Source organism: Ochotona princeps, chromosome 30 (assembly GCF_030435755.1).
Source record: "Ochotona princeps isolate mOchPri1 chromosome 30, mOchPri1.hap1, whole genome shotgun sequence".
Classification (NCBI taxonomy): domain Eukaryota; kingdom Metazoa; phylum Chordata; class Mammalia; order Lagomorpha; family Ochotonidae; genus Ochotona; species Ochotona princeps.
The window spans coordinates 4,804,670-4,819,421 of record NC_080861.1 but is presented as its reverse complement, the minus strand read 5'-3'; the positions used below and the strand labels follow the sequence as shown (position 1 = coordinate 4,819,421).

The window sequence follows — 14,752 nt, the reverse complement described above, 5'->3', positions numbered from 1 at the left end:
CCCCCGTGTACCCATAAACCCAGATGTTCATTGTAAGGTGTGGCCAGGAGGGCTGTCCAACCTGTTCTGCTATCTTCCTTTGGACAAGGTACTTGACGTCGTCTGCTGGCTCAGATGAGCCGGATGCCAAGTCTTGTATGTACATCTGGGTATGTTCTCCACTGCACAGCATCAGCAAATGAAGAGGCCCCGTCCTGACACCCATGCTCCATGCACAGACCACACATCTTGTGATTTTCCCTGAGGCTGGAGTTTGAATCTGGCAGTCTGGTTGGGGATCTCCCTTCAAAACCTCACCTGGGGAGTCCTCAAACCGAACCCTGTGTGCACCAACTAATGCAGGGTGAGACTCAGTCCCTCCCCCACACCAGCCAGTACACACAGTTTCCACCACTCCTGTAGGGCCACTCCACTCAGCTCACCATGAGTGAACCCTGTGCACAGCTGGCGCGATCGAGGGAAACTGAGTAAGAAAGATCAGATCCCTTCCTCTCTTTCGGGATCCTCCTCCCAGCTCAGCGACTCAGCCACGCACACACTCCACTGCCTTAATCGGTGTCTGCCTTGCGGTCTCCTGATGTCTTCACCTGGAGCACCTCCCGCTCCTTATCCAGTTCCTTCATGAAACCTAGCATTATCTGAGACGATGTCACTGTGACTTCTGTTTTCTTTGAGCTGTGTCTGTTTCTTCTGCTCTCACACACGCTGCCCTGCTTTGTCGTGCTTGTCATTATCTTAATTTACTGCCATACACCTTGCATTTAAAACCGGTCTGGGCACATCACAGATGCTCAAGACACTTTTTTTTCTTTAGTTGAATGTCAAAAGGTCTGTCTCCTAGGCTTACACGATGTATTCTTTATATAATTTTTGAGTCAGGCACCCTCAAACACCGTCGTTACCATCCCCACTCTGAGAGGAAGCTAAGCATTCACACCTCGGACACACACCCTGAGCTGCACACAGCTCGCCTGTGCTGGGATGGCGATCAAGCTTACACGTGTGCCGGATCCCTGTGCCCCACCCCGCCCCAGAGAGCAGAGCGTGGACAAGCAATCAGATCAAAGGGCCCAGAGATCATGTCCAAACCCCTGGCGTCACCCATCGCCAGGAAAGCTCTCTGTGTCATGCAAATTTACAAGTTGAGAGCTTGAACTATTAGGAAGTCTGGTTTGTCAGCCTCTCGCTGGAGCTTCAGGAGGTCATGGAGGCCTAACTGAAGCCACAGGGCCAGAAGTAAACCCATCCTGAACATTTTTTTTAAAAGATTTATTTATTTTCATTGCAAAGGCAGGTCAGATTTACAGGCAGAATGAGAGAGAAAGATCTTCCATCCACTGGTTCACTCCCCAGATTGCTGCCACGGCCGGAGCTGGGCCAGTCTAAAGCTATGGGACAACAGCTTCTTCCAGGTCACCCACATGGGTTTAGGGGCCCAAGGACTTACGCCATCCCCTGCTGCTCCCCCAGACCATAAACAGGGAGTGGGATTGGAAATTGAACAGCCAGGCACATCCGGCATCTCCACAGGATGCTGGTGCTGGAGTCACAGGCTTAGTCTACTCCATTACATACCAGCCTCAGAAATTATTCATTCAGTAGACTGACCCAGAAAAAAGCTCTGAGCTGGGTTAAATACAGTGCATTTGCCATGAGAAGTGATGTGTTAGAATTGAGCAAAGCTTTGTCCCAGTGAGACCTCTAAGAAGGTAGAACAACGGTCATCTGATGACGAGAGTGGTTCATAGGTCCTAAAGGTGTAATTTTTGTAACTTATATAACATGGAACTAAGTATACTAGCCAGTTATTTCCTGTAGAACTTCTTTAGGCCGAGGTATTTTTTAACACATGTAATAGGGTTTTTTTTTTTTTTAGCAAATGGTAATTCTTTTTATTTCTTTATTTTCACTTTTTTGGAAAGGAGCAGGGACCCCATGTGTGGGTTGACTCCCCAGATGCCAAATTAGGGAACTGGGAAGTTCACTGGGGGTCTCCCAAATGGTGGGAGGAGGGGTGCGAGTGATTCAGTCATTGGCTGCTGGCTCCCAAAGGCTTCCCTACTCCTTCACCTACTACAGATAGTTTTTTCCCTGTAACTATTCACGCATTGTCATGGATCGAAGACACTTCATGACCTGAAGAATTAGTTCCCCAGCTCTTAGAATCGTGCTGTCTGACATTGCTCAGAGCAACACCACCTTTAACAACAGGCTTAGCAGAAGTACCCTACCTTTGGTCATGCCCGTGTGAGGGCAAGACAGCATCCAAGCGCTGGCTGATGCAGGGCTCAGAAAGCCTGGCTCCTGTGCCCATCGCGGACAACTCCCAAAGGCCATCCCAACTTTGGAGCTCCGAGGAGGGTCTTCTGAGGCCTCACAGCTCAACTTCTCCCTCGGCTTCTTTCTCTTCCCACTCCCGGTCCTAACCCTGAGCACACTGCCTAACCAACTACCTTCCCGGACTTCTCCAGCTCAGACACAAAAATCCCAACCTGGTCCACGTAAAGAACTTTTTAACACTGCATTCGTTAGCACCAGAACATGGGCAGGTACAAAGCAATGCAGGAGGTTCATCCAGTGAGGTGCTGTCATCATGCAAGACGACAACTACCCTTCATTCTCATATGCAAAGGTCTCAGGTGTTCAAAGTTCTGGAGGCCACGGACAAGTCTAAAATGGATTTCATCTAAGTTGAGCAACTTTTGGGCTCAATTTCCTGGTGTTCAAGCTTTTTTACCCACTTAAGATGTATTTATTTATCAGAAAAGAAGAATTACAGAGAGAGGAAGGGAGAGACAGAGGGAAAGAGATCTTCCATCCACTGGTTCACTCCTTAAATGGCGCCAATGGCTGGGGCTGAGCCAGGCTGAAGCCAGGAGCCTGGGACTCCATTCAGGTCTCCAGTGGGCTGCAAACATCTAAGAACTTGAGCCATCTTCTTCTGCCTTCCCTAGCGTATTAGCAGGGAGCTGGATCAGAAACGGCTGAGCCAGGACTCGAATGGAAGTGGTGCTCCAAACTGGGCTACCTGCCATGCACGTAGTGATTTAACCCGCTGTGCCACCACGCCAGCTCCCAGTGTTCAGGCTTTTCAGACTTAGCGTTTTGGGTCTTGAATCCTTCTCCCTTCTATAACTTGATGATCAAGCAAAGCTTAGGATAATGACTGAGCTAGGAGAAAAACTTGTCCACTGAATTAAAATCAAATTATATTTGGGTAGAGACATGTTCAATTCAAGCAGCCCTTTTGTGGTTTTACCTCTAAGAGAACAACTGCTGGTGGTAGCGGTGTCGCTTAGAGGCCCAAAGGAGTCCAGAAGAGGCTCTACAGAGCGTAGAGCCTGGGCCGGAAAGAGACATAAAACCACCCAGCACAGTCTGGCAAAGGCAGGATACAGAACCAGTGTCAAAGGCAGATGGGTCTAAAGATAAAGCTAAAACAGCTCCAGCCCACAGATAAAGCAAGGCAGGAGAGAGGAGAAGAAGGAGGCAGGCTCAAACGTCAGAAAATGAGGTCAGTTAGCAGAACCAGGTGCAACACAGGAACGAGCCGAAGAGCCACACTCATGAGACGTGCAATGGAGCGTCCTTCCACAGGTCGCCTGGACACACAGCAGGAGTTAGTGTGGCAACTTCATCTCTACGCTGGACCAGGCAATTCCTTGCAACCATCTTCGCCAAGCCTCACCCATTACAAATGACCATAGGTATTTGCAGGTGGAGGATGGAATGACAAGAAGGTCATGGGTCTCTTCCGTGTCTAATCCCAACCTCACTGCTCTCAGAGCCTGGCTCACACTTCCCCATACCAAAGGTGGCTCTGGCTCCCCCACAAAGCACATCGCACGCCTGATGACTACAGAGCTGCACTGTCTTCCTTTTCCTGGGAAGTGCAACATGCCAGAGAACGGGTTATGCAAACACCGTAGTTCTGCTGCTGGGAAGAGAGCATCCCAGGCCGCTCTGCCTCTGGTTTTCAGAATCTCCATCAGCACTGTGTTGGCCTCCGGTGGGACTGGTGGAACGGGCAACAAAGGCAAGCGGAGATTCCCTGTTCTGGAGCATCTCATGTCACATCTCCAGGGAGATCATGGCTGCAGCAGCCTGGGCATGACTCACCCGGAAGGTAAACTGACAGTCAGCGTTGATGACTGCTACGATAGAGTCATCTGTGCTTTTATTTGTTCTTTTACTATGTCATCTTCAGAAAGTGACTTCTAATTTTGAGATGCCAGCACTGATCTGCAAAGGTGTCAAGGAGTAACTCAAAAATACTCAAAATCAACTCGCTCTCGGTTTTCTTCAGGTTAGAAACGCCTCCAGAGGCTACAGGACGCCACCTTTGGCCTGGGAACAGACCCAAAACATGTTGGGACAGGCAGCTGCCTCTGTATTTGTCTTGCTACAAATCTGGATTCCCCTGAAGGTTTCCCAAGTGACAGCTACAGAACCAAATGAGGATTCATCCCTATCCCCTAACCCAAAGGAAACATGCAGGTGAACTGGAAGAACAGAAACGTCTAGCAACATGCTGTGTGACCTTGAGCAAGAGCTGTCCTGTCTCAGCGCCTCTGTGTCCCAAGTGAAGGAAATTGTGACCTCTGAACACCCAGCTCAAAAATGACTTGCCTTGCCCAACCGGGGCCCACACTTCCGGGAAATTTTACTATTCATGAGGCTTGTCCCGCCCTCCTTTCCCAAACCTTGATTAAATAGCTTCTTTTGGCGGAGTTTGATGTGGCGAGCAGCACCTGTGAGCACTTGCCGGGAACACGCGGCTCTCCAGGATGAGAGCTCCGCAGCTTCTGCTCCCAGCCGGGGCGGCCGGTGCCAGCCTGGGCCTCTTGCTCCTGCTTTGCGTCTGTCTAGAGCTAGGCGTGCTGGCCAAGCAGCTGAAGTTTGTGACGGTGGTGAGTACGCCTTTTGCGTCCTCTCTCTTTCTCCGTCTCTCTCTTTCTCCCTCTCTCTCTCTCTCTCTGCCTTGTCCTTCACACCAGGTTTCCTGCAGAGTCTGAAAGCCAAGTGTCAGGTTTCATTGCACTCTTGGGTTGAAATCAAGTTCTGTTCAAACTCACGGAGTAAATAGTCAAGTTTCCCAAGTTCCTCTTTATGAAGTCCTAAAGTGCCCTGACAAAAAGCGTGCAAGTTCGTTTTTTACATTTTATGGATTTTTCAGCTTTGGCTGTTCTCCTTTATGTCTAACCTTACTCTACAACTGCCTTGAATTCACTTTGCTGCTGCTGGCCACACCAGTGCCAGAGGGGTGTTTAGACAGCTGAGGTTAACCTGGATTGATTCAGTTTCATGATTATTTGTTTAGCAAACCACAGGAAAAGGAAAAAAAAGAAAGAAAGGAAAGCACGGTGGTTTTCGAAGTGAAGTAGGTCCTTCTTGGGCTGTTTATCAGGACACTGGGACATTTGTAAGCAGCTTTTGAAGTGTAAAAGTGAAACAAAACTTCCTGGTACACGGGCTTAGTCATTGTTAAAGTCATCGTCTGGCCACCTGTGCAGTATAGGTCAGGCTGTGAGAACAGGGGCACGGAGAGCGGATGCATTGATATGGGGTGAGAAAACGTACCCCGATATCATGACGGAGGCAAATACACAGTGAAGTGGGGATTCGTTGCCAGATGCCTCTCTCCTTCTGAATCAAAGATGGACTCCAGTAAAGCTGTTGCATAGATCTTGACAATGGAATGCTGGACTTTTCTGCCATTGTCTGTATCCACAATGTCAGGACACACTTCAATAGAAGAATGATGGCCTTGCGACTGTTGTTGCAGAGCTTTGTAATAATACAGGGGGAACCTGGGGGGGGGCAGGGGGCGGGGGAGGGTGGAAAGGGGAAGTTCTTGAACCTAAGGACTAGACCATGAACAACCGCTGGCACTTTCTAAGAACAGGTGAAGCCAGGGTTTGCACAGTCAGGGGGGTTCGCCCCAGCACTTCAGAGTCTTTGACTTCTGTGTCTGGTCTCTGTTGACGTTTGTCTAAGTCTCCTTCTCTTTCACACACGCTCCCCTTCTCTCTGCTCCCCCCAAGTTTTATTGGATAAGATGGATATAGGCTGACCAACAGTAACTATGCCTTTTGTAAAAATATTCAAATTTTTTTATCACTTGGAGGAAGGGCATCTTGTACTTCAAAATTCAGACTCCTGCAGAAAATCTGACAATGGTGTGTTTACATCAAAAATGATCCTTAGTCCTATTCATTTTTATCTGGTCACAAGTCAACAGTAACAGGCAAGGGAGAGCATCAGTTTGTTTACAGATGGTTTGCCACTTGTCAGGCTCATGGGCTGACAGCATCACATGACTTCTGTAAGGACAGGCACACAGGAAAAACTTCTGCCTGTATTCAAGGTGTGTTACAAAGTGCCAGGTGCCTAGAAATCCTGCCTTGGCGCACTGTGAATCCAGCAGCGGGGAACTGGCCGCGTGTGGTCCTCTCCGAGATGTGCAAGGAACTCACGGTTGCCTACAGGCACTGGATTCGCTCTGTCCTTTCTTACCCATAGCCCAGACTAACCTCCTTCCCTGCCAGACTGTGTGAGTTTCTCTACTCTTCTCCACCTTGATTAATGCTCAGCCAAGGATCATGAGTTAATCCCAAGGAAAGCCAAAATACAAAAGTGGAAAATTCACAAATAACACCCGAGGCTAACAAGTACATTTCCTGCCACGGCTTTTCCTCACTCGTGGTAGATGTTGATCAACTCAATGCGTCTCTCTTGATCTTTTCAAAATAACTCTAATGACTTCAACTAAAAGGATGTACTTTTTTTCTTTTTTTTTTTTTTTTGATTTTTAAAAATATGTGACTGGAAGTGATCGCATTACACACTCTTTTAAATCTCCAGAAACTTATTAGGGGAATCAAAATGAAGGACAGGGCACTCAGTTCGGTGGCAATGCTGAAGATGGTGCTGCATTCAGTGTCTGCAGGATATCAGACATTGCCACACATTGTCAGGACGTCCTACATCCTTTCACCATCCCGTGAGACACGGGAGGCCGCTGGGATTTGGATTCCAGATGAACAATGAATGTTCTGTATAGTGTGTATATATGTACATAGTATAGCCCCATGTAAGATGCAGCCATCCCATGTTTGCTTGTTACATTCGGCGACTATTCCCTGAGGGTGGCAGACTTTTCTTCTCTATTTTCTAGATGAAGACATTGAGGCACAGAGCTGGTCCAGTAGCGTGCCCATGATCAGACGACAGCAGTGGACAGAATCCAGGCTGTGTCCTTCCTCACTGGAGGGCCGTCTTCTCCCTCTGCTGTGTGTAGAATCTAGCAGGTGGGACCTATGGCCCCACTAGGCGCGCTGCCATGTGAGTGAGCCTGACTGAATCAGCACGTAGTTCCCTGGCTTTTTGTTGCCCAAGAAAAAACAATCTTGACCCATCCTGAAAAGGTGTTCTTGGCAGAAAAAAAAAAAACAAAAACAGGAAACTGTCCCAGATTCTTACTCGGCTTGCCCTCTCCTGAACACAGAATCATATGACCCTTTGAGACGGAGTCTGATGACTTGCTAACAGGGATTGTGTAGGGAAGGATGTGTCTGCAGTGCCGCCAGCTCTGAGAACGGGGTATGGGTTTAACTGTGTTTCAGTAGCGCTCCTCAGCCTTCACTTTGCTCATTTGCACCGTGCTTTCCAGGATAGGAGTCTGTAACTGTTTCCTGGAGTGACTGTAGCATCCACCTGTTCCCCGTCTCCACCCCAGATGGTGAATTCCAATGTACCCACCAGCCAGCTTCAGTAATTATCACTCATGGCAAACCTTGCTCATCTGTGTTCCCACTCATTTCCCACACACACCTACTTGGCTTTTTGGAAGTAACCTCATGCATTACAGAATTAGGAAACTGCCATTTCAAAGCATGCCCTCCTCTGAGCCAGCGGAAACCCACAGTTCAGGTGAGCTCAGCCAGAACAATTCCATCTCGTTCCACTGGGGCTATAGGAAGATGGTGATGAGTCAGGAGGTGCGTGGGCTCTTCGCAGCCAGGTACTTGCGGATTCTTGAATTGCAGAACTGCAGAATTCATGCTTTAGGATGCACTTGATGAAATTCACCTCCAATCCTAATTGCATGAGCTCCCCATGGGGGTGGGGAACTTCTGTATTATGCTAGCACAAATTCAAAGATTGCCATTACCCATTCCTAGAGATGGGTTTTCCTCACTCTTACTCCAGGCTTGTGGTCCAATTCTGTTATTAGTTTTCTGATGTTCTTTTCTGGAAGAGAAGTGGAAGGCTGCATCTAGGAGAATGTCGAACTTTCCTCATTGGCCAGGGTCGGGATCCTGAACAGGTCACTCAATCCGGCCTCAGATTCTCCAGATGTACTGTCTGGGGTAGGGTTAACAACCATGCCTCCCACCTCACGGAGCTGTGTTTAGGATCAAAGAACATGGTGCTCACAAGAAAGTGAGAACCACGATACAAGTGAGGTGCTGCTCCTGGGAGCCGTTTGTCAAAAATGGAAGACTTCCAACCTTTTGGATAAAACATAAATAAGCCTTAATTATTCTTTAATTGTGGTGAGGTATGCATAACATAAAACCACCATCTTTACCATTTTTAAGTACGTCGGCCTTGTTGGGCAACTTCACCACCATCCACCTCCAGAATGCTTTGCACCTTGCAAAACTGAAACTCCACACCCATTCGACAATAGCTGCCCATTCTCCTGCAGCTGCCCCTGCCCACAGATCCGGGGACTACCATTCTACTGTCGTCTCTGAACTTGGCCACTCTAGGACTTCACAGAACTGGAATGATGTGGTCTTCTGTGGCTGGCTTGGCTCACTTAGCTGCCTCCTCATTATTCTTGAGCTTGTGAATTTAATAGCAGCACATGTATATAGAAAAAGAAAAAGTATTAGACAAGCGTCATCTCTACTAAAATCTCAGACTAACTACTTACCTATGTGCGCTTAAGTCTTTCCTGTCTGTGAACTCTAACTTTGTTCTACCTTGGGTGGGCGGACACATGATGTATGTTAAGTGTGGCTGGAGGTGAGAACAGAGAGGGGTTCCTACAGTGCTTCAGACAAAGCCCCATGATGTTCTGAGTTGGATCGAAAAGCAGTAGAATTGGAGGAGGAGAGAGCCTTGACAATGTGAAGGCAGAATTCCTGTGGGTCAAATGTGCAATAAAAGGAGAGAGAAATCCAAGTAACCCTGAGTTTTCACATCTGGGCTCCTGTGAAGACAGGGACACCTTGGAAGAGGATACCTAAGAAGACTAGAAACCCCCCAAAAAGGAACATGAGCCATCAGGGTGAAGGAGGTGATGCAATACCAGCTCTAGAGTCAGGACAGCTTGGGTTTGACTGCCAGCTCAGCCCCATCTAAGCTGTATGATCTGGGAGGAATGCCTCGGTTTCCTTTTTAGTAAAATGATGATAACAGCGTGTTCTGGGGTTGCTGTGACGCTTGACTGAGCTCATATACAAAAGCCACAGTAATGCATGCTGTCATGACAGGGTCACAGTCTCATCACAGGATTTGGTTTAGGTGTTAGATTTAGTGTTTTGGTTTATGTTAGGGTTATGTAAAGAATAGGGATAGGGGCCATGCTACTTTTCTTCCAATATCCCAAAGGTTATTGTTATTGTTACGGTTAGGGTTAGGGTTAAGGTTAGGGTTATCATAGGGGTTTGTGTTTGGATTAGGGTTAGGTTTTACATTTAGTGCTTTGGTTTTTGTTAGATTTATGCTTAGGAAGAGGGATAAGGACCATGCTGCTTTTCTTCCAATTTCTCCTAGGTTAGAGTTATGGTTAGGGTTATGTAGGCTGCTACTATTCCTACAAATTACAGTGAGGGCACAGGACAGTCCACTCACAGCCTGCCAGGTGGCCTAGACACTGCCAGGTGGTGCCATCTTAGAGGGCCGTGGTGGGATATACAGTCGGTTATGCATCACGTGACTGTACTTGTTGGCCTCATGGGTAAATGCCCCAAGCACTATTAACTATAATAATAATAATAATAATAAACTCAGATAGGACCCTAAGTACCCACTGTGTGTGTTTTACAGTATTCACAATCAGTAAAATGCCAGGATCTTTTCCCGTTTATTCTCTTTATTTGCAAAAAGGTAAAGTGTTTACACATCTCTTATTCAGATCAGTTTTCTTCCTAATGTTGAAGCCCTGGCCCAGTGAAAACTGGAGAAATTTAACTTCACCCTGTGGCTCTGAATTGCAGATTTTACTCATTGACCTGCTGGTCTCTCTTCGGGGACAGCTGGAACAGGCCCTTGTCACCACCCTCTAATTTGCCTTCGTTGACACTGTCCTTGTTTGAACACAGACTTGGAACTTCTTGGAACCTGCAAACATTTTTTTTTTACTTCTGTTCAAGAATTGCAAGTATAGCTACTAATTTGTGACTCCTCCCCATCTGACTCAAGTGCCCCAAACCACCCATAAGGCATTTGGGTAGTGCTATCTTAGCATTTGTACAAAAGCAATGAAAAACCCGTTGGAGCTTATCTTTGGTGTTGTGGGTCTTGAGGACTGACGATACAGCTGTTCAGGGTGGATGGGCGGGGAGGGCAATGGGCAGAATTTGACAGAGCAGCTCAGACCCCGCTTGGCATGTCTGTGTCTCGTGGCAGAGGGCCTCTGGGTGTGAGTCCCCTGGCAGCCTCCTGATAATGCACACTGGGAGGCAGCAGGTGATGGCTCAAGGAGTTTATTCCTGGGAGACCTGAACTCTGAGACCGGAGCTCTCAATTCTTGACTTTGGTCTGGCCAAACCCTAGTTGTTACAAATTTGGTATGATAACCTAGTGGATAAATCCTCACCTTACATCCACTGGGACCCCATCTGGGTGCTGGATCGTGTCCCGGCTGCTCCATTTCCCATCCAGCTCCCTGCTGTGGCCTGGGAAAGCAGTCGAGGACGGCCCAAAGCCTTGGGACCCTGCACCCACGTGGGAGAGCCGGAGAAGCTCCTGGCTCTTGGTTTTGGATTGACTCAGCCAGCTATTGCAGCCACTTGGGGAGTGAGCCAGCTGATGGACAACATTTTTCATCTTTCTCTCTGTATCTCCTTCTTTCTGTACATCTGCCTTTCCAGTAAAAATAAATCTTGAAAAGAAAACAAACTGGGGTGAGTGGAATAAACCAGTCTCTCTCTGTCTCCATCTTTCAAATACATACTTATGTAAGTCAGTACATAAATAAGCTTTTTATTTTTCTTGCCAGCCTGGACCCTGGCCATAGACTCATGCTGAGTCCCCTGCTGTTCAGGCCTCTTTCCTTCCCCTGAAGCACTACAGGACACATCATCCCGGCCCAGACTTCTGCGCTTTTTAATTCTCTTTACCAATGGGTTGACATATTACTTCCTACAAGAGAAGGAAATGGGCTGTTATTCCCAGCCACCTTTGCGCATTGAGAATACTGCGACGAGGCGTGCTCCTTCACTGAGCAGGGAGCACAGCCAGTGTCCAGAACCAAGCTCCTTTCAGCAGTCCCAGATTCATCCCCAGGGTTTGTGATGCGTCTTCAGTTCCAAACTTGGTGACATGCTGGCTTATGAGATTCCAGTCTAGTCCAAGGGCAGACTCCCTGTCCTGATCGTAAAGACGCAAAGAGAGGGGACAGGGGCAGTGACGAAGGAAAGAAAGAAAGGAGAAATGAGGAGCGCACGTGGGGTCAGCACTGTGGCTCAACAGGATCATCCTCCACCTTCAAGCATCGGCATCCCATATGGGTGCTGGTTCTTGTCCTGACGGATCCACTTCTGATCCAGCTCCCTGCATCTGGCCTGTGAAAGCAGTAGAGGTTGGCCCATGTCCTTGGCTCCCTGCACCTGCCCAGGTGATCCAGAGGAAACTTCTGGCTCCAGGGTTTAGCTCAGCTCAGCTCAGCTCCAGCCATTGCAGCCATTAGGAAAGTTAACCAGCAAATGGGAGATCTTTCTGTCTCTCCTCTCGGTAAATCAGCCCTTCTAATAAAAATAAATCCTTGAAAAGGGGGTCGGGGACACACCCGTCTCTTTTTCTGAGAAGTGAAAATCCAAAATCCCTGTGAGATGGAGAACTTGGAAAGGAAGCCACAATGCGTCTGGAGGAACTAGACCAATCCAGTGTGACTCAGGCACTCTCTGAGTTACAATAGTGCCTACAAAAAACCACCTATGCTGAAAAGCAGTGAGATGAGACAGAGATTGAGCAGATATTACCATACGACAGCCAATCAAGGGAGACTTTCTGGTGGAGGTCACATTTCTCAGGGCAGACCTGGATTGAGTGGGTACTTGCTAGGAGACTCAGCAGAGGAGACTCAGCAGGGATCTTCAAGCAGCCAGAATAACATGAGCAAAGGCCCTGGGGCTACAGCAGCAGGAGAACCCATGTTGCTAAGCATGTTTGGCAAGGACATAAGGTGAATTCAGTGTGATGAGGAGGATCTGTTTTGTGTGTTCTTGGAACAACTTTCCATCGAGAGTGGTGGAGCACAGTCTAGTGGTGTGTCTAACACTGAAGGCGGTACATTGAAATGAAACCAGTCACACACAAGCTGAAGTTGCTGGAGCCAGTGGAGGGTCCACTGGCTGCTCTAGAAATTTCCACCTGTGCTTTTTTTCTTTTAACTTTTCTGCAAAAGAATGCTTAGTCCACTGAGCAGACATGGGGGCAGATAGAGACCCAAGCAATTAAGTGATATATTCTGATTGATGCTTTCTTTTTTTTTTTCTTTTTCTTTTCCCTCATTTCTTTTTTTTTTTTTTTAACTTATTTTGCATGACACAGTTCCATAGGCTCAGAGATTTCCCCCTCCTCCCTCCTCATTCCCCCTCCCTGCCACTGATTTCCCCGGTAGTATTGTAATGGTGTAGTCCTTCAAGAACAGTCACAAGTCCATCCTTCTGCTGTTGAAGTGTATCATGACATTGCAGGTGTGGATAATGGTAGAGTCCAGCATCCTGCTGTGATCGACACTTTGAGCTTGTCAATGTCGTGTGCAGAGAGACTGGACTTGTCCTGGCATGTGTGCAGCAGGAGCCCACAACCAAAGCCATGTGCCTGATCTGCCTAGCACACTTGGTGGAACAGGGTCACTTGTGGGGGTCACGGAGCCCTGTGGTTCAAAGTGTGAAGTGGAGGAAGTGAGGAGGAGGAAATGGTGGGCTAGGCATCATGAGAACTGGGAGATCTGGACCACCTTTTCGGTCTCTTCGAGCCTCCTGCTCCTTACCCGCTCAGTTCTGTAGTAGTGCCAGCCCGTCCTCATGGTGGATTCAAGAGGAGAAGATTCTGCAGCCCACGAAGAATTGCGCAGAGCCAAGGGGGTGTTATCTTGCATGTGTTCCTGTTGCAGTCACCACCAGTGCTACAAATAATCGCATTTACCACCAACCATATTTTTAGATTTCATATAGCGTGATAGCTAGACTGAACACAGAGGTAGTGAATTCGACACGGCTGCAGTGAGGAACATTGCCCTGTCACAGGCTGAAAAGTATGCCCAGGCATAATTCAAGGGTTGCAGCTCAATTGAAAAACTCCACAAACCCAAGGACAGCCATCGGCACCCATGGGACACACACACACACACACACACACACACACACACACACACATATCTCCATCTCCAGAGGCAGGGAATGTTATATGTTCCTGTGGAGTGTTCCTCCCTCCCACAGAGTTCATAGTATGTTTCGGCCACTGCCCCCAGAAACACGTGAAACCAAACTAAAGCCCCAGAAGGGACAATTATTTCTGAATACAAGGGATTTTCAGCAAGTTTATGGAGAAGGCATGAGTTTTCTAAATATTTCACCAAAATAAACTCATCTTTGAATTCCATTTTCTGTAAACCTTTTAAAAATTTTTATTAATTTTTATGTGGAAAGCAGATTTACAGGAGTGACAGAGAGCTATCTGCTGGCTGCAATGGCCAGAGTAAAGCCAGCGGTCTCCCACATGGGCGCAGGGGTCCAAGGACTTGGACCATTCTCCAAGCCCTTTCCCAGTCCATGAGCAGCGAGCTGGATCAGAAGTGTAACAGTCGGGACTCAAACTGGTGCCCACAGGGGATGCCAGCACTCCAAGCAGTGGTTTTGCCTGCTATACACAATGCACTATGTGAAGTTCACCTGTATAGGTTGGAGTGACGAGTGCCTAGGTTTCCCGATCATGTCTACTGCTCTGCTCTTTAAACCCACTCTACCAAGGTCACCATACTTGCTTTTTCTGCAAGTGGTGATCTGCCTGGAGAGATTTTTTTAAATCCTGATACCCTGGTTGCATCCCAGACCAATTTCAAAATTAGCAGGAATGGGACCCGATCCTCAGAACTTTTTAAAAACACCCCCCCCCCCCAGGGATTCCAACTGGCAGTCCAGGTTGAGGACCAGCTGCTGTTTGGAAGAATATCTATGATGCTGGGCAGAAGCAAAATATACAACTGAACTTCCTAATACTACCCTCTCTTCTCTACTTGCAGGTGTTCCGGCATGGTGATCGAAGTCCCATCGAAACCTTCCCTAACGACCCCATTAAGGAATCTTCATGGCCACAAGGATTTGGCCAACTCACTCAGGTTGGCTGGATGTCCATCTGAAAATTGTGGATGAGTCTTGAGGGAAAATGTGCATGGAGCTCTCCACTGAGGTTTTTTTTTCACCTTGTTGGCCTTGAATAGGTGTTAAGATGTGCATGGGTAACAGAAGAAGAGAGATGATGTTAAAAATGTCGAAAAGAACCAATAAGT

At 47.8% G+C, this 14,752-nt stretch overlaps 1 protein-coding gene across 1 annotated transcript in view; it reads left to right on the top strand.

The window, feature by feature from the left end:
• The first annotated feature begins 4,771 nt into the window (after positions 1 to 4,771).
• Positions 4,772 to 14,752, top strand: part of ACP3 (acid phosphatase 3) — a 34,580-nt gene continuing 24,599 nt past the window's right edge. Inside the window, exons 1-2 of the mRNA XM_058657112.1 lie at positions 4,772 to 4,910; positions 14,486 to 14,581. The gene's annotated coding sequence lies outside the window, so the exon portion shown is untranslated. The remainder of the gene's footprint in view (positions 4,911 to 14,485; positions 14,582 to 14,752) is intronic.